At 45.2% G+C, this 20802-nt stretch overlaps 1 protein-coding gene across 3 annotated transcripts in view; it reads right to left on the bottom strand.

The window, feature by feature from the left end:
* The window catches only part of cpne9 (copine family member IX), a 627771-nt gene that overhangs the window by 148679 nt on the left and 458290 nt on the right, over window positions 1-20802 (bottom strand). The window lies entirely within an intron of this gene.

The following is a 20802-nucleotide window of genomic DNA, read 5'->3' as shown; positions in this document are numbered from 1 at the left end:
ACTCTGTTGGGTCCTCAGCTGCACTCTCTTCAGCACTGTCTATACCTCTGTCAAGCAACTCTGTTGGGTTCTCAGCTGCACTCTCTTCAGCACTGTCTATGCCTCTGTCAAGCAACTCTGTTGGGTCCTCAGCTGCACTCTCTTCAGCACTGTCTATACCTCTGTCAAGCAACTCTGTTGGGTCCTCAGCTGCAATCTCTTCAGCACTGTCTATACCTCTGTCAAGCAACTCTGTTGGGTCAGCTGCAATCTCTTCAGCACTGTCTATACCTCTGTCAAGCAACTCTGTTGGGTCCTCAGCTGCAATCTCTTCAGCACTGTCTGTGCCTCTGTCAAGCAACTCTGTTGGGTCAGCTGCAATCTCTTCAGCACTGTCTCTGCCTCTGTCAAGCAACTCTGTTGGGTCCTCAGCTGCAATCTCTTCAGCACTGTCTCTGCCTCTGTCAAGCAACTCTGTTGGGTCAGCTGCAATCTCTTCAGCACTGTCTGTGCCTCTGTCAAGCAACTCTGTTGGGTCCTCAGCTGCAATCTCTTCAGCACTGTCTATACCTCTGTCAAGCAACTCTGTTGGGTCCTCAGCTGCAATCTCTTCAGCACTGTCTCTGCCTCTGTCAAGCAACTCTGTTGGGTCAGCTGCAATCTCTTCAGCACTGTCTATACCTTTGTCAAGCAACTCTGTTGGGTCCTCAGCTGCAATCTCTTCAGCACTGTCTCTGCCTCTGTCAAGCAACTCTGTTGGGTCCTCAGCTGCACTCTCTTCAGCACTGTCTATGCCTCTGTCAAGCAACTCTGTTGGGTCCTCAGCTGCAATCTCTTCAGCACAGTCTATACCTCTGTCAAGCAACTCTGTTGGGTCCTCAGCTGCACTCTCTTCAGCACCGTCTATACCTCTGTCAAGCAACTCTGTTGGGTCCTCAGCTGCAATCTCTTCAGCACTGTCTATGCCTCTGTCAAGCAGCTCTGTTGGGTCCTCAGCTGCAATCCCTTCAGCACCGTCTATACCTCTGTCAAGCAACTCTGTTGGGTCCTCAGCTGCACTCTCTTCAGCACTGTCTATGCCTCTGTCAAGCAGCTCTGTTGGGTCCTCAGCTGCAATCCCTTCAGCACTGTCTATACCTCTGTCAAGCAACTCTGTTGGGTCCTCAGCTGCAATCTCTTCAGCACTGTCTATACCTCTGTCAAGCAACTCTGTTGGGTCCTCAGCTGCAATCTCTTCAGCACTGTCTCTGCCTCTGTCAAGCAACTCTGTTGGGTCCTCAGCTGCAATCTCTTCAGCACTGTCTCTGCCTCTGTCAAGCAACTCTGTTGGGTCCTCAGCTGCAATCTCTTCAGCACTGTCTATGCCTCTGTCAAGCAGCTCTGTTGGGTCCTCAGCTGCAATCCCTTCAGCACTGTCTATACCTCTGTCAAGCAACTCTGTTGGGTCCTCAGCTGCAATCTCTTCAGCACTGTCTATACCTCTGTCAAGCAACTCTGTTGGGTCCTCAGCTGCACTCTCTTCAGCACCGTCTATACCTCTGTCAAGCAACTCTGTTGGGTCCTCAGCTGCAATCTCTTCAGCACTGTCTATGCCTCTGTCAAGCAGCTCTGTTGGGTCCTCAGCTGCACTCTCTTCAGCACTGTCTATACCTCTGTCAAGCAGCTCTGTTGGGTCCTCAGCTGCACTCTCTTCAGCACTGTCTATACCTCTGTCAAGCAGCTCTGTTGGGTCCTCAGCTGCAATCCCTTCAGCACTGTCTATACCTCTGTCAATCAACTCTGTTGGGTCCACAGCTGCACTCTCTTCAGCACTGTCTGTGCCTCTGTCAAGCAACTCTGTTGGGTCCTCAGCTGCAATCTCTTCAGCACTGTCTGTGCCTCTGTCAAGCAACTCTGTTGGGTCCTCAGCTGCAATCTGTTCAGCACTGTCTGTGCCTCTGTCAAGCAACTCTGTTGGGTCCTCAGCTGCAATCTCTTCAGCACTGTCTATACCTCTGTCAAGCAACTCTGTTGGGTCAGCTGCAATCTCTTCAGCACTGTCTATACCTTTGTCAAGCAACTCTGTTGGGTCCTCAGCTGCAATCTCTTCAGCACTGTCTATACCTCTGTCAAGCAACTCTGTTGGGTCCTCAGCTGCAATCTCTTCAGCACTGTCTGTGCCTCTGTCAAGCAACTCTGTTGGGTCCTCAGCTGCAATCTCTTCAGCACTGTCTATACCTCTGTCAAGCAACTCTGTTGGGTCCTCAGCTGCAATCACTTCAGCACCATCTATACCTCTGTCAAGCAACTCTGTTGGGTCCTCAGCTGCACTCTCTTCAGCACTGTCTGTGCCTCTGTCAAGCAACTCTGTTGGGTCAGCTGCAATCTCTTCAGCACTGTCTATACCTCTGTCAAGCAACTCTGTTGGGTCCTCAGCTGCAATCTCTTCAGCACTGTGTATACCTCTGTCAAGCAACTCTGTTGGGTCCTCAGCTGCAATCACTTCAGCACCATCTATACCTCTGTCAAGCAACTCTGTTGGGTCCTCAGCTGCAATCTCTTCAGCACTGTCTATACCTCTGTCAAGCAACTCTGTTGGGTCCTCAGCTGCAATCTGTTCAGCACTGTCTGTGCCTCTGTCAAGCAACTCTGTTGGGTCCTCAGCTGCAATCTCTTCAGCACTGTCTATACCTCTGTCAAGCAACTCTGTTGGGTCAGCTGCAATCTCTTCAGCACTGTCTATACCTTTGTCAAGCAACTCTGTTGGGTCCTCAGCTGCAATCTCTTCAGCACTGTCTATACCTCTGTCAAGCAACTCTGTTGGGTCCTCAGCTGCAATCTCTTCAGCACTGTCTATACCTCTGTCAAGCAACTCTGTTGGGTCCTCAGCTGCAATCACTTCAGCACCATCTATACCTCTGTCAAGCAACTCTGTTGGGTCCTCAGCTGCAATCTCTTCAGCACTGTCTGTGCCTCTGTCAAGCAACTCTGTTGGGTCCTCAGCTGCAATCTCTTCAGCACTGTCTCTGCCTCTGTCAAGCGACTCTGTTGGGTCCTCAGCTGCAATCTCTTCAGCACTGTCTGTGCCTCTGTCAAGCAACTCTGTTGGGTCCTCAGCTGCAATCTCTTCAGCACTGTCTCTGCCTCTGTCAAGCGACTCTGTTGGGTCCTCAGCTGCAATCTCTTCAGCACTGTCTGTGCCTCTGTCAAGCAACTCTGTTGGGTCCTCAGCTGCACTCTCTTCAGCACTGTCTGTACCTCTGTCAAGCAACTCTGTTGGGTCCTCAGCTGCAATCTCTTCAGCACTGTCTCTGCCTCTGTCAAGCGACTCTGTTGGGTCCTCAGCTGCAATCTCTTCAGCACTGTCTGTGCCTCTGTCAAGCAACTCTGTTGGGTCCTCAGCTGCAATCTCTTCAGCACTGTCTCTGCCTCTGTCAAGCGACTCTGTTGGGTCCTCAGCTGCAATCTCTTCAGCACTGTCTCTGCCTCTGTCAAGCGACTCTGTTGGGTCCTCAGCTGCAATCTCTTCAGCACTGTCTGTGCCTCTGTCAAGCAACTCTGTTGGGTCCTCAGCTGCAATCTCTTCAGCACTGTCTATGCCTCTGTCAAGCAACTCTGTTGGGTCCTCAGCTGCAATCTCTTCAGCACTGTCTCTGCCTCTGTCAAGCAACTCTGTTGGGTCAGCTGCAATCTCTTCAGCACTGTCTATACCTCTGTCAAGCAACTCTGTTGGGTCCTCAGCTGCAATCTCTTCAGCACTGTCTCTGCCTCTGTCAAGCAACTCTGTTGGGTCCTCAGCTGCAATCTCTTCAGCACTGTCTCTGCCTCTGTCAAGCAACTCTGTTGGGTCCTCAGCTGCAATCTCTTCAGCACTGTCTCTGCCTCTGTCAAGCAACTCTGTTGGGTCAGCTGCAATCTCTTCAGCACTGTCTATACCTCTGTCAAGCAACTCTGTTGGGTCCTCAGCTGCAATCTCTTCAGCACTGTCTATACCTCTGTCAAGCAACTCTGTTGGGTCCTCAGCTGCAATCTCTTCAGCACTGTCTATGCCTCTGTCAAGCAACTCTGTTGGGTCCTCAGCTGCAATCTCTTCAGCACTGTCTATACCTTTGTCAAGCAACTCTGTTGGGTCCTCAGCTGCAATCTGTTCAGCACTGTCTCTGCCTCTGTCAAGCAACTCTGTTGGGTCAGCTGCAATCTCTTCAGCACTGTCTATACCTTTGTCAAGCAACTCTGTTGGGTCCTCAGCTGCAATCTCTTCAGCACTGTCTCTGCCTCTGTCAAGCAACTCTGTTGGGTCCTCAGCTGCAATCTCTTCAGCACTGTCTCTGCCTCTGTCAAGCAACTCTGTTGGGTCCTCAGCTGCAATCTCTTCAGCACTGTCTCTGCCTCTGTCAAGCAACTCTGTTGGGTCCTCAGCTGCACTCTCTTCAGCACTGTCTATACCTTTGTCAAGCAACTCTGTTGGGTCCTCAGCTGCAATCTCTTCAGCACTGTCTATACCTCTGTCAAGCAACTCTGTTGGGTCCTCAGCTGCAATCTCTTCAGCACTGTCTATACCTCTGTCAAGCAACTCTGTTGGGTCCTCAGCTGCAATCTGTTCAGCACTGTCTCTGCCTCTGTCAAGCAACTCTGTTGGGTCAGCTGCAATCTCTTCAGCACTGTCTATACCTTTGTCAAGCAACTCTGTTGGGTCCTCAGCTGCAATCTCTTCAGCACTGTCTCTGCCTCTGTCAAGCAACTCTGTTGGGTCCTCAGCTGCAATCTCTTCAGCACTGTCTCTGCCTCTGTCAAGCAACTCTGTTGGGTCCACAGCTGCACTCTCTTCAGCACTGTCTATGCCTCTGTCAAGCAACTCTGTTGGGTCCTCAGCTGCAATCCCTTCAGCACTGTCTATACCTCTGTCAAGCAACTCTGTTGGGTCAGCTGCAATCTCTTCAGCACTGTCTATACCTCTGTCAAGCAACTCTGTTGGGTCCTCAGCTGCAATCTCTTCAGCACTGTCTGTGCCTCTGTCAAGCGACTCTGTTGGGTCCTCAGCTGCAATCTCTTCAGCACTGTCTCTGCCTCTGTCAAGCAACTCTGTTGGGTCCTCAGCTGCAATCTCTTCAGCACTGTCTGTGCCTCTGTCAAGCAACTCTGTTGGGTTCTCAGCTGCAATCTCTTCAGCACTGTCTGTACCTCTGTCAAGCAACTCTGTTGGGTCCTCAGCTGCAATCTCTTCAGCACTGTCTATACATCTGTCAAGCAACTCTGTTGGGTCCTCAGCTGCAATCTCTTCAGCACTGTCTATGCCTCTGTCAAGCAACTCTGTTGGGTCCTCAGCTGCAATCACTTCAGCACTGTCTCTGCCTCTGTCAAGCAACTCTGTTGGGTCCTCAGCTGCAATCTCTTCAGCACTGTCTGTACCTCTGTCAAGCAACTCTGTTGGGTCCTCAGCTGCAATCTCTTCAGCACTGTCTCTGCCTCTGTCAAGCAACTCTGTTGGGTCCTCAGCTGCAATCCCTTCAGCACTGTCTGTACCTCTGTCAAGCAACTCTGTTGGGTCCTCAGCTGCAATCTCTTCAGCACTGTCTCTGCCTCTGTCAAGCAACTCTGTTGGGTCCTCAGCTGCAATCTCTTCAGCACTGTCTATACCTCTGTCAAGCAACTCTGTTGGGTCCTCAGCTGCACTCTCTTCAGCACTGTCTGTGCCTCTGTCAAGCAACTCTGTTGGGTCCTCAGCTGCAATCTCTTCAGCACTGTCTCTGCCTCTGTCAAGCAACTCTGTTGGGTCCTCAGCTGCAATCTCTTCAGCACTGTCTATACCTCTGTCAAGCAACTCTGTTGGGTCCTCAGCTGCACTCTCTTCAGCACTGTCTGTGCCTCTGTCAAGCAACTCTGTTGGGTCCTCAGCTGCAATCTCTTCAGCACTGTCTCTGCCTCTGTCAAGCAACTCTGTTGGGTCCTCAGCTGCAATCTCTTCAGCACTGTCTGTGCCTCTGTCAAGCGACTCTGTTGGGTCCTCAGCTGCAATCTCTTCAGCACTGTCTGTACCTCTGTCAAGCAACTCTGTTGGGTCCTCAGCTGCAATCTCTTCAGCACTGTCTGTGCCTCTGTCAAGCGACTCTGTTGGGTCCTCAGCTGCAATCTCTTCAGCACTGTCTATACCTCTGTCAAGCAACTCTGTTGGGTCCTCAGCTGCAATCTCTTCAGCACTTTCTCTGCCTCTGTCAAGCAACTCTGTTGGGTCAGCTGCAATCTCTTCAGCACTGTCTATGCCTCTGTCAAGCAACTCTGTTGGGTCCTCAGCTGCAATCTCTTCAGCACTGTCTCTGCCTCTGTCAAGCAACTCTGTTGGGTCAGCTGCAATCTCTTCAGCACTGTCTATACCTCTGTCAAGCAACTCTGTTGGGTCCTCAGCTGCAATCTCTTCAGCACTGTCTATACCTCTGTCAAGCAACTCTGTTGGGTCCTCAGCTGCAATCTCTTCAGCACTGTCTGTGCCTCTGTCAAGCAACTCTGTTGGGTCCTCAGCTGCAATCTCTTCAGCACTGTCTATACCTCTGTCAAGCAACTCTGTTGGGTCCTCAGCTGCAATCTCTTCAGCACTGTCTATGCCTCTGTCAAGCAACTCTGTTGGGTCCTCAGCTGCAATCTCTTCAGCACTGTCTATACCTTTGTCAAGCAACTCTGTTGGGTCCTCAGCTGCAATCTGTTCAGCACTGTCTCTGCCTCTGTCAAGCAACTCTGTTGGGTCAGCTGCAATCTCTTCAGCACTGTCTATACCTTTGTCAAGCAACTCTGTTGGGTCCTCAGCTGCAATCTCTTCAGCACTGTCTCTGCCTCTGTCAAGCAACTCTGTTGGGTCCTCAGCTGCAATCTCTTCAGCACTGTCTCTGCCTCTGTCAAGCAACTCTGTTGGGTCCTCAGCTGCAATCTCTTCAGCACTGTCTCTGCCTCTGTTAAGCAACTCTGTTGGGTCCTCAGCTGCAATCTCTTCAGCACTGTCTCTGCCTCTGTCAAGCAACTCTGTTGGGTCCTCAGCTGCACTCTCTTCAGCACTGTCTATACCTTTGTCAAGCAACTCTGTTGGGTCCTCAGCTGCAATCTCTTCAGCACTGTCTATACCTCTGTCAAGCAACTCTGTTGGGTCCTCAGCTGCAATCTCTTCAGCACTGTCTCTGCCTCTGTCAAGCAACTCTGTTGAGTCCTCAGCTGCAATCTCTTCAGCACTGTCTCTGCCTCTGTCAAGCAACTCTGTTGGGTCCTCAGCTGCAATCTCTTCAGCACTGTCTCTGCCTCTGTCAAGCAACTCTGTTGGGTTCTCAGCTGCACTCTCTTCAGCACTGTCTATACCTCTGTTAAGCAACTCTGTTGGGTCCTCAGCTGCAATCTCTTCATCATTGTATCAGGTAAGTGCCTTTCATCTTTTTGTGCCATTCTCCATGGAGCTCTGATCTTCTTCAGTTTGTGCTTTACGTAGTCATGAATGATGCACTCTCACATAGTAACCTCCATGTCTCATGAATACCAAAACCCCGTCCTGACCAATGACAACTTCAGGACCTTTCCTTCCTGTACAGTCTGCTCTTTGTCCCCAGTCTCACCTTTGTCCTCTGTAGGGCGGACCTGTATCCTCCGTGCTCTTCGAGTTCTTTCTGAGCACTCTGCTTCAGTGAAAGCATTCCTTGGAGGATGCAGTGCTGGAATATGTTTCCCAAACCATTCACTCTTTGTAGTGCCCTCTGGAGAATGTGGCCTGTCAACCAGTACAGAGGAAAGGTTTGCATTCTGTCTGAATCCAAGCTGGTACCAGCTGTAGCCATGTACACTGTGCATGGTATTCTTCACCATAAGGGCCCAGTCCAGGGCCATGTTCCAATCACAGGCATTGCTTTTCTTTACATTCAGCATTATTTCAGTGTTTGATTGTGTCACTCCAGAAATCCATTACTCCAAGAACTGTATGCTGCTGTTGTCTTTGTTTCAATGTTAAAGTTTCGAAGTAACATTTTGTCTGCCCTATTCTTGCAGGACTTTCACTGTTTTGGTAGAATATATAACCCTTCCATCTCCAAATTTGAATGCTTTGTAACTGGATGTATCTGTGTTCACCAGTTTATGCACTTCTTTTCGGTTTAGTTTATTTGTCTCCACACACTGTGCACACACAGCAGACCCTAGAGATTCTATCATCCAAATCTCTGCATTGGATGTCTCTGCATTAGTAAGTGATTCCTTTATGAACAACGTTACATGGCACTATTCTATATCTTCAGTTAACTTGTTCAGTATGATGTGGACAGTTTTTTGCCCTGTGGTAAGTACTCTGACAGTTCAGACTCCTGCAGTACTTCTCCTGTGGATTTGTGCTGGGTAATAGTGCCTCATCTGGTCACTCTGGGAACTACACTTGCTACTCTCCTGTTTCTACTCAGTGAAGTATGCTGTTTCCTGACTCAAATGAATTCTGACTGTTGTCTTGGTGGCCTTTTCTCCAAAAATCCTCTTCAATGCATATTTCATAGATGCAAATGTAAGTTCTTTACATGCAGTTAACACTAGCAGTCTGTCCTTTATGTCTGGACACATAGTATCCAATAACTTAAAAGCTATTGTAACAACAGGAAGTTCCATTTTGTATTTAAGCATTTTGTTCAAAATCAATAATATAATTAACCAAATTTGTAGAACTGCCTCTGGAAATTTTATCTAAGTCTGAATATGCCATAAATCCACTGCCTTTATTCCTACAGAAAAATGGAATCAAGTAAATTTATTAGCTCAGTCATTCTGTCATCTTTGTTTAAGACTTCCACTGAAATTCCCATTGCAGTATCTCTTGCTGTTCCTGAAGTGACAGTACAACTGCAAGGACCAGTTTCTTCTTCTCGAGCTCAGTAACATGAGTTCATATTCCAATTTCATTTTTCCAGCTTTCATAAGGCTTGCTCTTGTTGAATGCTAGCAGGATCCTATGCTACCTAGCCGTCCTCTGCTACCAATGTTAACGTTCAGACAACAAAGACAAGATTTACTTTCTCAGATCAAGTTCAGTATACAAACCTGCTATTTTCTTATGCACATCCTCCTCTCATCTTTGTGCATATGCCCATAGCTGGGGAAGTAAACATCCCAACTAAATGCCTACATAGCTCAAAAGAACAGAACTCAACACATTATGTTGTGCTGACCTTCTTGCCTGCTCCAAGATCAATCTAACCCTTCTCTCCCATGCAGCCCTCCATTTTTCTATCATCCATGTGCCTATCTAAGAGTCTTTTAAATATCCATAATGTGTGTGCCCCCATCACCCCTGGCAGGACATCATTCTGAGAGAAAAAAGTTACCTCTGACAACCCCTCCAATCACCTTAAAATTATACCCTCTCATATTAACCATTTCTGTCCTAGGAAATAGGCCTCTTATCATCTTATCAGTGTCTCTTATCACTTTAACATACATACCTATCAAGTCACCTCTCTTCTTCCTTCACTCCAAAGAGAAAAGCCCTAGCTCACTCAAGCTTTCTTCATAAAACAGGTCTTCTAATATAAGCAGTATCCTGATAAATTTCCTCTGAACTCTCTCTAAAGCTTCCATATCCTTCTTATAATGAGGTGACCAGAACTGAACACAGTATTCCAAGTGTGGTCTAACCAGAGTTTTATAGGTCTGGTTTACTAGGATGTTACTTGGAATGGAGTGTATTGATTATAAGGCAACTTGATAGAAGTATATAGAATTATGAGAAGTACAGATAAGATAATCAGTCTTTTTGTATTGTATTTAATATTTCAGTAATATTTGAGTAATATTGTAAATCTATTGTTTGATTAAGCATTTTTTGTTTATATAATTCATTTCGGGTTATATGTAAGAACTACATGAATGACATATGTAATTGCACCACCATGTCATATGCCTCACTAAAGTCAAATGAAGTAGACCCATTTCTCTGGGATCTTGTGTTTTCCTTCTGATTAGTTTCTGGTATTACAAAATAAAACAGTGGTGCTGAGTAAGTTTTAAAACAAACACCAGGCAACTACCTGCCTGTTGAAGTGAAGCACCAATGTTTCCTTCAGAAGGGGAGAATGAGTCATTTGAGCTTTTAAAAAAGTGCAACACATGTGTCTTCAGGAAGGGAGAGAAATGTTTGAGTTTAAAAAAAGGCAGAAAACAGAATATTCACAGGTTCCTAAGCACTGAGTACTGGGTGATAATAATAATAACAAATAAATGAAAGAAGAAATGACTGGCTGTATCTGAAAGATAGATGCACTTGATTGCATAACAGATAACTGGCTGATGTATGCAGAATGAATTGAGGAGTATTTTCAAGCAAATGGAAATACCCATTGAAAAGCATGTGGCTGTTTTGCTGAGTGTAATAAATGGACAGGATACAGTTTTCTAAGGAGTTTAATTGCTCCGACTAAACCAGCCAGAGTGTGCTTTGCTGATATCATGAAGATAGTGCAGGAACATTTAAAACCAAAACCATTGTTGATTGCTGAGTGCTTTAGGTTTCATAAGTAGAATCAATAGGAAGGGGAGTCCATTTCATTGTACGTTGCTGAATTGAAGAAATTGCCTGAGCATTGTCAGTTCAGTGATGGTTTTGTTGATGTACTGAGCAATCATTTAGTTTGTGGAATACAAGCATTCAAAAATGGCTCTTAACTGAAGCACAAAGTACAATCAAAAGAGCAGTCAAAATCACTGTATCAATGGAAACAGCAGGCAGTGACGTAATTGAGTTACATTCAGGAACGGAAGTGTGCATGAACAAAACTGCAGTGTTTAAACAGAAACCTCCCTGGCCATACAAGTTGTGATACTGCTGTGGCAGGGGCTCACATGCAGCAGACTAATGTGGGTTTAAAGGTGAAACTTGCAGGAAATGCAGCAAAATAAGACACATACTGTACAAAGAGCATGTTGGGCAGACAAATAAATGGACTGCACAGGGAAGAGGAAAAGATAAAACGTCAAGTTGCAGTTTCAAAAAGAGTACTTGATCATCTCTGGCAAGAGCTTAAGATTGCATACCACTGCTGCTCTCCAACTAACCTGGCACAGTTTGAGCAATTTTGCAAGGTGGAATGGGCACATCTTGCTCCACCATGTTGTGTAAAGCTATAAGACTTACCCAAGAAGACTACCGGCTTTAATAGCTGTGACAGGTAGTTCAACTAAGTACTGAGCAGAGGGTTATCAATACATTTGAACTGCTGACATTCCAGTTCTTGAATTTTTAGTTTTCCATGCTTTACAATTTCTCCTATTTTGGGGGCTCTACTGTGAAAAAAGATCATGTGATTCACAATAAAAATTCTCAGTTAAACTAATCAAAATGTGTGTAAAAGGTTGGGGGCTGAATACTTTTCCAAGGCATTGTCACTGTCTTCGGGCCTGTGTGAGAGCATTGGGCTCTAAAGTTTTTAGAGCACTTTGACTGGTTAATTGTGGTTTATTAAGGGTTGTTAATCGTTTAGATTTCCTTGTGTTTTTCTTGAGCAAACTTGCTCTTTATAATGTGGTTTCCCGGTGCTTTCTGTTTCAGCTTGTTAAGTTTATTTTGATAGACTCTGGGGTTCCATGTTCTTGTACTGTTTAGGCAGTTGCCTGATTAGTGCTAGTCATGGACTCCTAGTTTTGAGAATTGTTAGTCCTGTGGTGTCGCTCAGTTGAGCCTCCAATGTTCTTTTGGAATTATTATGAATAAACTCTTGTCACCATCTTTTCATCAGAGTGTGTCTTTCTGAAGCCACTTGGCTTCTGATATTCCCAGTGCACATGGTGACAATTACTCCCGTGACAATGACATTTATAACAGTGAAGTCAGTGAAGTACACAAGTCTTGAAATAGGAATGGTAGAAATAGGAGGCCCAGCACTGTAGGGCCATGCTTGACTGAGACAACTACAGCTTGATTGGACATCCATCCATCACTTGCGTGCCACACCCCCCGCCACAGAGTGAACTGAAATTTAATTAAGAAAGGTAGTGGATGATTCCATAGTAATGTTCAAGGATGGCACTGGGAAACTCAAACATATCAAGGGTAAAACAGTGTTAACTAAAGATGCCACACCCAAGTTTTACAGGGACAGTCCGGTTCCCTATAGCATCTGTGATTACGTAGCCAGTGATCTAGATGACATGGAGGCTAAAGGAATTCTTTCCAAGGTTGAGTGGAGCCAATGGGCAACACCGTTGTCCCAGTAGCTAAGTAGGATGGGCCTGTTAGGAACTCTGGTGATTTTAAGGTCATCATCTACCCAGAAACTGAAAGTAGATCAATATTCTCTGCCCATGATAAAAGGTATCTTTGCAAACCTTTCCAGAGGAAAACAATTCAGCAAAGTGGACTTAGCTGAGGCCTACCTACAAATGGAGATGGGGAACAGCCCAAAGTGTTTCTCACAAAGGGCTTATTTTTCCAGTCGTATCAGTGCCTGCACTCTGGCTGCCCAGGCACTCAATGTTTCTGGATGACATCATTGTTACTGGTGAGGTTAACGAGGGACATCTCCAAATTCTCAAGACCGTGTTAAAAAGATTAGAAGATTATGGGCTCAGAGCACAATAAACCAAGTATCACTTATTGTGGTCACACCATTGACACACAAGATTTACAAAAGTGTACTGATAAATATCAAGTAGCGATGGACGGCACAAGACAGAAGGAAGTGTCACAGCGGTGGTCCTTTTTAGGATTTGCCAATTACTTTAAAAGGTTCCTGCCAAGCATTGCTACTGTGCTCCATCCATGAACTCATTACTACAGGTAGGGTAGAAATGGCAATGGACAAAGCAGTGTAAGGTGGCCTTCCCTTGAATTGAATTGACTTTATTACTTACATCCTTCATATACATGAGGAGTAAAAACCTTCATATTACTGTCCAAATGTGCAATTTATAGTAATTTATAATAAGTAGTATGTACAAACAGGATAGTGAATATAACATAGAAATACAGTTGTGTCAGCATGAATTAAGCAGTCTGATGGCCTCGTGGAAGAAGTTGTCCTGGACTCAGTTGGTCCTGGATTTATGCTGCAGTACCGTTTCTCGGATCATAACAGTTGGAATGATTGTGCTTGGGGTGACTTGGGTCGCCAATGATCCTTCGGGCCCTTTTTACACACCTGTCTCTGTAAATGACCTGAATAATGGGAAGTTCACATCTACAGATACGCTGGGTTGTCCCACCACCCTCTGTGAAGTCCTGGAATTGAGGGAAGTACAGTTCCCATACCAGGCAGTGATGCAGCCAGTCAGGATGCTCTCAGTTGTGACCCTGTAGAAAGTTTTTAGAATTTGGGGCCCATACCAAACTTCTTCAGTTGTCTGAGGTGAAAGAGGTACTTTTGAGCCTTTTTCACCACACAGCCAGTATGTACAGACCATGTGAAATCATCGGTGATGTAAAGGAAATGGTGATGTCAGACACTGCTACCCACACATTATGATCCATTCCTCAATGTATTCTTCCTAATGCAAATCAAAAGCTTTCCTATTATGGTAGAGATGATCCGAAGGGAACCACAAAAGATCCCATACTGTCTCAGGGCAACCTATAAAGGCTGGAGTATGCAGCAGGAATTCCAGCTCCCCTATTTCTACCAGAGCCAGGATGAACTTACCTTTGACTGGGGTTGCCTTATGCAGGGCTTGACAGTTGTTGTACCACCTAAGCTGAGAGTTAAAGTGTTGGGGCAACTACATGCCGGTCACCTAGGCACGGTTAAAATGAAATTGTTGGCCCGAAGCTTTGGTTGGTGGCCTGGTTTCAATCAGCAGATCAATTACTTTGCCATGCACTGTTCAGTTTGCCAACATGTCTTGAAAATGCCCAAAGCAGCATCTCTCCCTCCATGAAACGGCCTACATTTTCTGTGCAGAGGCAATTATTAGAGAAGAAAGGTATCCAGAGCTGTCAGAACCATTTCCTGCAGTCCCAGAGTCAACTTCTACAACCACCACAGAGGAGGCCCCAGAAGCCGAGACTGTTCCACAGACACACCTCACCTGACCAGTAGAGTGAACCCCTGTCAGAGAAGGCGTTATCCCACAAGAGTTAGAAATCCTCCACTGTGATTAAATCTTTCAGTCTGAATGGGTTAATGCAATGGATCAAAGAGAAAAGGGTGGAGCTCAGTCATGATTCCTTGCATCTTCGGAGACAGCTCTATTTCCATGTCTTATGTATCTATTTTTCCCTTTTGGCGTTCCTTTGAAGACCCTGACCCAGAGTTACACACTGACTATGGTTCTTTACGGGAATGAGACCCGCTCTCGGGGTTTCATGACTGGCCATTATTCAAGATGCCAAGGGTGTGGCCTAAGAGCTCGCCTTCGGAGGTCTGAGATCTCGTGGTTCTGGTATACGGTGGGGGGGGGGGGGGGGGATTTAAGGTCGGTGTCCTGGCAGGAGATCGGTGTGTCATGGGAGTTGGAAGATCTCTGGCTGTGTGCCCAGAGACCTGAAATCTTTGGGCACAGAGCTCGAAAAAAGCAACAAAACAGACTTTTAACATCAGAAACCAGTGAGTTGTCTGTTATGTTTCTCCTTTCGTTGTGAAATGGAGACACCTCTTATTCCCTTATTGGAGAGAGAGAGCCTGTGGTATGTCAAATACTGGGTGAACGAGTAGTCTTTGGGTACTGTAAGCCTGTGTCTTTGTTGTTGCTTGAGTGCTCATAGATGGGTGCCGATGTTTTTTTTGCAGGTTGGGGGAGGGGGATTGTTGCTTGCTGCCACTTATGCATGGGGGGAGAGCTGGGGGTTATTACTTCAGAGTTCTAACATTTAACTGTCGTTCATTCTTTGGGGCGCTCCTCTGTTTTCATGGATGGTTGCAAAGAAAAGGCATTTCAGGTAGCATATTGTATACATTTCTCTGACATTAAATGTACCTTTGAAGCCTTTGAAATTTACAAATTAATATGCTATGGATGTTTATGTAGTAGTTGTACTATATAATATACTGTGTATATAGTTGGGATGCATTCTATATTGAGTTGGAATTTATAGCTAAGCAAGAGGAGTGTTTGTATTCAATATTTCAGTAATATCTAAGTAATACTGTAAATATGTTGTTTGATAAAGCATTTTTTTTACATAACTTATTATTGTTATATGAAGCGCAGGAATGGCATACGTTATTACACACCCATGTCATAAGTGTCCACCTAAGTGAAGTGGACACGTTTCCTAGGGCTCCTGTTGTTTGTTTTTTGACCACATGCTGCTAGATGGGGTTAGTTTGGATTGGTACGATGTGATGGCCCAAAGGGCCTTTCCTTGTGCTGTGTTGTTGGGCATAAAAGTGTGCGGATAAAAAAGGGAAAGAAAAGAATTATAGCAATGGCAGTAGAGAATAAATACAGAAACAGCAGGGACCTGATGTAACATTTCTGCTTAAAATGAAGAGATGGACTTGTCAGTCTACATTGACTGGATGGTAAGTTTATAGAAGACATAGTCCAAGATAAAATTAGTACCTTTAATATCTTAACTATGTAATCTAGTGCTGATGCAAATTGAATTTGCTTCCTGCTTGCAATGCAATTATAGTGGAATGAGCCTTGATCTCACAGTAGAGAAAAAGTAACAATTTCAGCTATATGAATATTCAAGATTCAATATTCAGGGTTGTTTATCATCTTTCATCAGTGCAGGAGTGTAAAGGAGAACAAAATTATTGTTACTTCCAATCCGATTAATAAAATAACTGACACAATAAGCATACAAAAAATGTTATAAATATAAACTTAAATATAAAATTAAAACACAATAATCATTCCATACAGTACTGTGCAAAATTCTTAGGCACATATATATAGCTAGGGTGCACAGTACTGTATTTGTCAACGTGGAGCGGAGAGCGAGTTTGTAAATCTGGCGGGAGCAATGGATGTTGGGAATGGTGGCGGTGGAGCACCACGGGAGGGGTGTGGCTCAGATGGCAGAGAAGGAATGCCAGGTGCAAGGGGTGGCACTGGTGCAGACAGACCCAGCCCTGACACCAGGCAAGGTCACTTGATCATTATGGAATGTCTCAGGTGCTTTCCACTCCCTGTCCTCTCCCTTCCCCTTTTCTCAACCATGATTCTCCTCTCCCTTCCCCTTTTCTCAACCATGATTCCCCTCTCCCTTCCCCTTTTCTCAACCATGATTCCCCTCTCCCTTCCCCTTTTCTCAACCATGATTCCCCTCTCCCTTCCCTTTCTCAACCATGATTCCCCTCTCCCTTCCCCTTTTCTCAACCATGATTCCCCTCTCCCTTCCCCTTTTCTCAACCATGATTCCCCTCTCCCTTCCCCTTTTCTCAACCATGATTCCCCTCTCCCTTCCCTTTCTCAACCATGATTCCCCTCTCCCTTCCCCTTTTCTCAACCATGATTCCCCTCTCCCTTCCCCTTTCTCAACCATGATTCCCCTCTCCCTTCCCCTTCCCATTCACAGTCCACAATGAAGACCCATATCAGAATCACTTACATATGTCATGAAATTGGTGTTTTTTATTTGCAGCAGTACAGTGCAATACATAAAATCATATACCTAAGACTTTTGCACAGTTCTGCATATCAACTATTATCTAAATGGGGAGAAGGTTCAGAAGGTTTAAACATTAGAGGTGCATGGGAATTAGGAGTCCTTGTGCAAGACTCCCAGAAGGTTAATTTACAGGTTGAGTCTATCGTAAATGCAAATGCAATGTTGACATTTATTTCAAGGGGAATAGAGTATAAAAGTAAGAATATAAAGTAAGGAGATAATGCTGAGGCTTTCTAAGACACTAGTTAGGCCGGACTTGGAGAATTGTCAACCATTTTGTGCCCTATATCTCAGAAAGGATGTGTTGACATTGGTGAGAGTCCGGAGGAGGTTCACGAGGATGATTTTGGGAATGAAGGGGTTAACTTATGAGGTGCGTTCGGCAGTTTTGCGCCTGTATTCACTAGAATTTAGAAGAATGCGGGGTGGGGGATCACACCTACCGAATGTTGAAAGGACTAGATAGGGTGATGTGGAGAGGATGTTTCCTATGGAGGGGGTATCCAGAACTAGAGGACACCCCTTCAAAATTGAGGGGCTACCTTTTAGAACAGAGGTAAGGAGGAATTATTGTAGCCAGAGAGTAGTGGAATGCTCTGCCACAGACTTCAGTCCTTGAGTATATCTAGGCAGAAGCTGATAGTTTCCTGATTAGTCAGAGCATCAAAGGATATGGTGAGAAGGCAGGTGTATGGGGTTGAGTGGGATCTGGGATCAGCCATGGTGGAATGGTGGAGCAGATGATGAGCTGAATGGCCTCATTCTGCTCCTATATCTTATGGTCTTATGGTTTTAAGATCGATATTCTATGGAACATTTTTCTAACATTTCCAAATAACAAAAATCAGTAGGCTTGATCAATTAATAAGATCAGTGACTGTGAATTTTGGCATACATAGAATACCAGATATACTTTACTACAAAGAAAGGTTCAGGAACAGTTACCATCCATCATGCATCAAGCTCTTGAACCAGTGCAGATATCTTCACTCAACTTCATTTGTCCCATGACTAGAATGTTCCCACAACCTAATGACTCACTTTCAAGGACTCTCCATCTCATGTTCTCGATATTTATTGCTTACTTATTCATCATTTCTTTCTTTTTGTATTTGCACAGTTTGTTGTCTTCTGAACACTGGGTGTACACCCAGATGGTGTGATCTTCCATTGATTCTATAATATTTATCATTCTATTATGGAATTATTGAGTATGCCCCCAAGAAAATGAATCTCAGAGTTGTATATGGTGATATATATATCCATTGATAATAAATTTACTTTGAATTTTTAATTTAAAAAGAAGAATAAAGAATTTGGGGGCAGGTGTGACCTATACAAAAAGGACGGGTTGCACTTGAATCCCAGGGGGACCAATATCCTGGCTGGGAGGTTTGTTAAGGCTACTGGGGAGAGTTTAAACTAGAATTGCCGGGGGGTAGGAACCGAACTGAAGTGATGGAGGAAAGGGCAGTTGGCTCACAGCTAGAGAAAGTTTGGGGACAGTGCGAGAGGGAGGATAGGCAGGTGATAGAGAAGGGACGCGCTCAGACCGATGGTTTGAGTTATGTCTATTTTAATGCAAGAAGTATATGAACAAAGCGGATGAGCTTAGAGCGTGGATCAGCACTCGGAACTATGATGTTGTAGCCATTACAGAGACTTGGCTGGTACAGGGGCAGGAATGGCTACTTCAAGTGTCAGGCTTTAAATATTTCAGAAAGGACAGGGAGGGAAGCAAAAAGTGAGGGTGTGGCACTGTTGATCAGAGATAGTGCCATGGCTGCAGAAAAGGAGGGAGTCATGGAGGGGTTGTGAGTAGGTACGTTCCAATGAGACAGGGAAAGGATGATAGGGTACAGGAATTGTGGTGTTCAAAGGCTGTTGTGAATCTAGCCAAGAAGAAAAGAAGAGCTTACGAAAGGTTCAAAAAACTAGGTAATGATAGAGATCTATAGATTATAAGGCAAGCAGGAAGGAGCTTAAGAATGAAATCTGGAGAGACTGAAGGGGCCATGAGAAGCCTTGGCGAACAGAATTAAGGAAAACCCCAAGGCATTCTACAAGTATGTGAAGAGCAAGAGGATAAGATGTGAGAGAATAGGACCTAGTGTGACAGTGGAAAAGTGTATGGACCTAGAGGATATAGCAGAGACACTTAATGAGTACTTTGCTTCAGTATTCACTATGGAAAAGGATCTTGGTGATTGTAGTGATGACTTGCAGCAGACTGAAAAGCTTGAGCATGTAGATATTAAGGAAGAGGATGTACTGGAGCTTTTGGAAAGCATCAAGTTGGATAAGTCGCTGGGACTGGATGGGAGGTACCCCAGGCTACAGTGGGAAGTGAGGGAGGAGATTGCTCGGCCTCTGGTGATGATCTTTGCCTCATCAATGAGGATGGGAGAGGTTCCGGAGGATTGGAGGTTTGCAGATGTTGTTCCCTTATTCAAGAAAGGGAGTAGAGATAGCCCAAGAAATTATAGACCAGTGAGTCTTACTTCAGTGGTTGCTAAGTTGATGGAGAAGATCCTGAGAGGCAGGATTTATGAACATTTGGAGAGGTATAATATGATTAGGAATAGTCAGCATGGCTTTGTCAAGGGCAGGTTGTGCCTTACAAGCCTGATTGAATTTTTTGAGGATGTGACTAAAAATGTTGATGAAGGTAGAGCCGTATATGGATTTCAGCAAGGCATTTGATAAGGCACCCCATGCAAGGCTTACTGAGAAAGTAAGGAGGCATGGGATCCAAGGGGACATTGCTTTGTGAATCCAGAACTGGCTTGCCCACAGAAAGCAAAGAGTGGTTGTAGACAGGTCATATTCGGCATGAGGTCGGTGACCAGTGGTGTGCCTCAGGGACCTGTTCTGGGACCCCTACTCTTTGTGATTTTTATAAATGACCTGGATGAGGAAGTGGAGGGATGGGTTAGTAAGTTTGCTGATGACACAAAGGTTGGAGGTGTTGTGGATAGTGTGGAGGGCTGTCAGAGGTTACAGCGGGACATTGATAGGATGCAAGACTGGGCTGAGAAGTGGCAGATTGAGTTCAACCCAGATAAGTGTGAGGTGGTTCATTTTGGTAGGTCAAATATGATGGCAGAATATAGTATTCATGGTAAGACTCTTGGCAGTGTGGAAGATCAGAGTGATCTTGGGGTTCGAGTCCATAGGACACTCAAAGCAGCTGCACAGGTTGACTCTGTGGTTAAGAAGGCATACGGTGCATTGGCCTTCATCAATCATGGGATTGAGTTTAAGAGCTGAGAGGTAATGATACAGCTATATAGGACCCTGGTCTGACCCCACTTGGAGTACTGTGCTCAATTTTGGTCGCCTCACTACAGGAAGGATGTGAAAACCATAGAAAGGGTGCAGAGGAGATTTACAAAGATGTTGCCTGGATTGGGAAACATGCCTTATGAGAATAGGTTGAGTGAACTCAGCCTCTTTTCCTTGGAGCGACGGAGGATGAGAGGTGACCTGATAGATGTGTACAAGATGAGAGGCATTGATCGTGTGGATAGTCAGAGGCATTTTCGCAGGGCTGAAATGGCTGCCACAAGAGGGCATAGTTTTAAGGTGCTTGGAAGTAGGTACAGAGGCGATGTTAGGTACGTTTTTTACTCAGAGAGTGGTGAATGTGTGGAATGAGCTGCCGGTGACGGTGGTGGAAGCAGAAATGATAGGGTCTTTTAAGAGACTCCTGGATAGGTACAATAGAAAAGTAGAGGGCTATGGGTAACTCTAGGTAACTTCTAAAGTAAGTAGATGTTTGTGGGCTGAAGTGCCTGTATTGTGCTGTAAGTTTTGTATGTTTCTAAGTTTCTAAATAATGTTTTAAAAAGTCAATTGTTAGTGGTGAAAGCAGTCTTGTTTTAAATCTGTCAAAATGGTGACAAATCATGTGGATTGGAGTATTTAAACATTAGGGGCTGGAAGTACATTGGCAAATGTACAAACTGAATCAATAGACAGAGCACAGCTTGTGGTTAGCTTAGAGCAGATGCTCCTACCTTGAAGATGGAGCAAGATTTCCAATGACAACAAGACATTGTGGAGAACATCATTCAGATCATCAGCAAAAGAACTAAGGCAGCAGCTAGCCAAACAGACTTTCACTCCATTACCCTGACTGTGGTGTTTATCACCCAGGGTGTCACCATTAACCCGAAACTCTGCTGGACCAGAAATACAAGTACCATGACTGAAGCAAGGTATTCTGACACAAGTGACTCAACTCTTGACACTCTTCACCATCTACAAGGCCAAAGCCAAACTCATAA

Source organism: Hemitrygon akajei, chromosome 19 (genome assembly GCF_048418815.1).
Source record: "Hemitrygon akajei chromosome 19, sHemAka1.3, whole genome shotgun sequence".
NCBI lineage: Eukaryota > Metazoa > Chordata > Chondrichthyes > Myliobatiformes > Dasyatidae > Hemitrygon > Hemitrygon akajei.
This window is presented reverse-complemented; position numbering and strand designations above follow the sequence as displayed.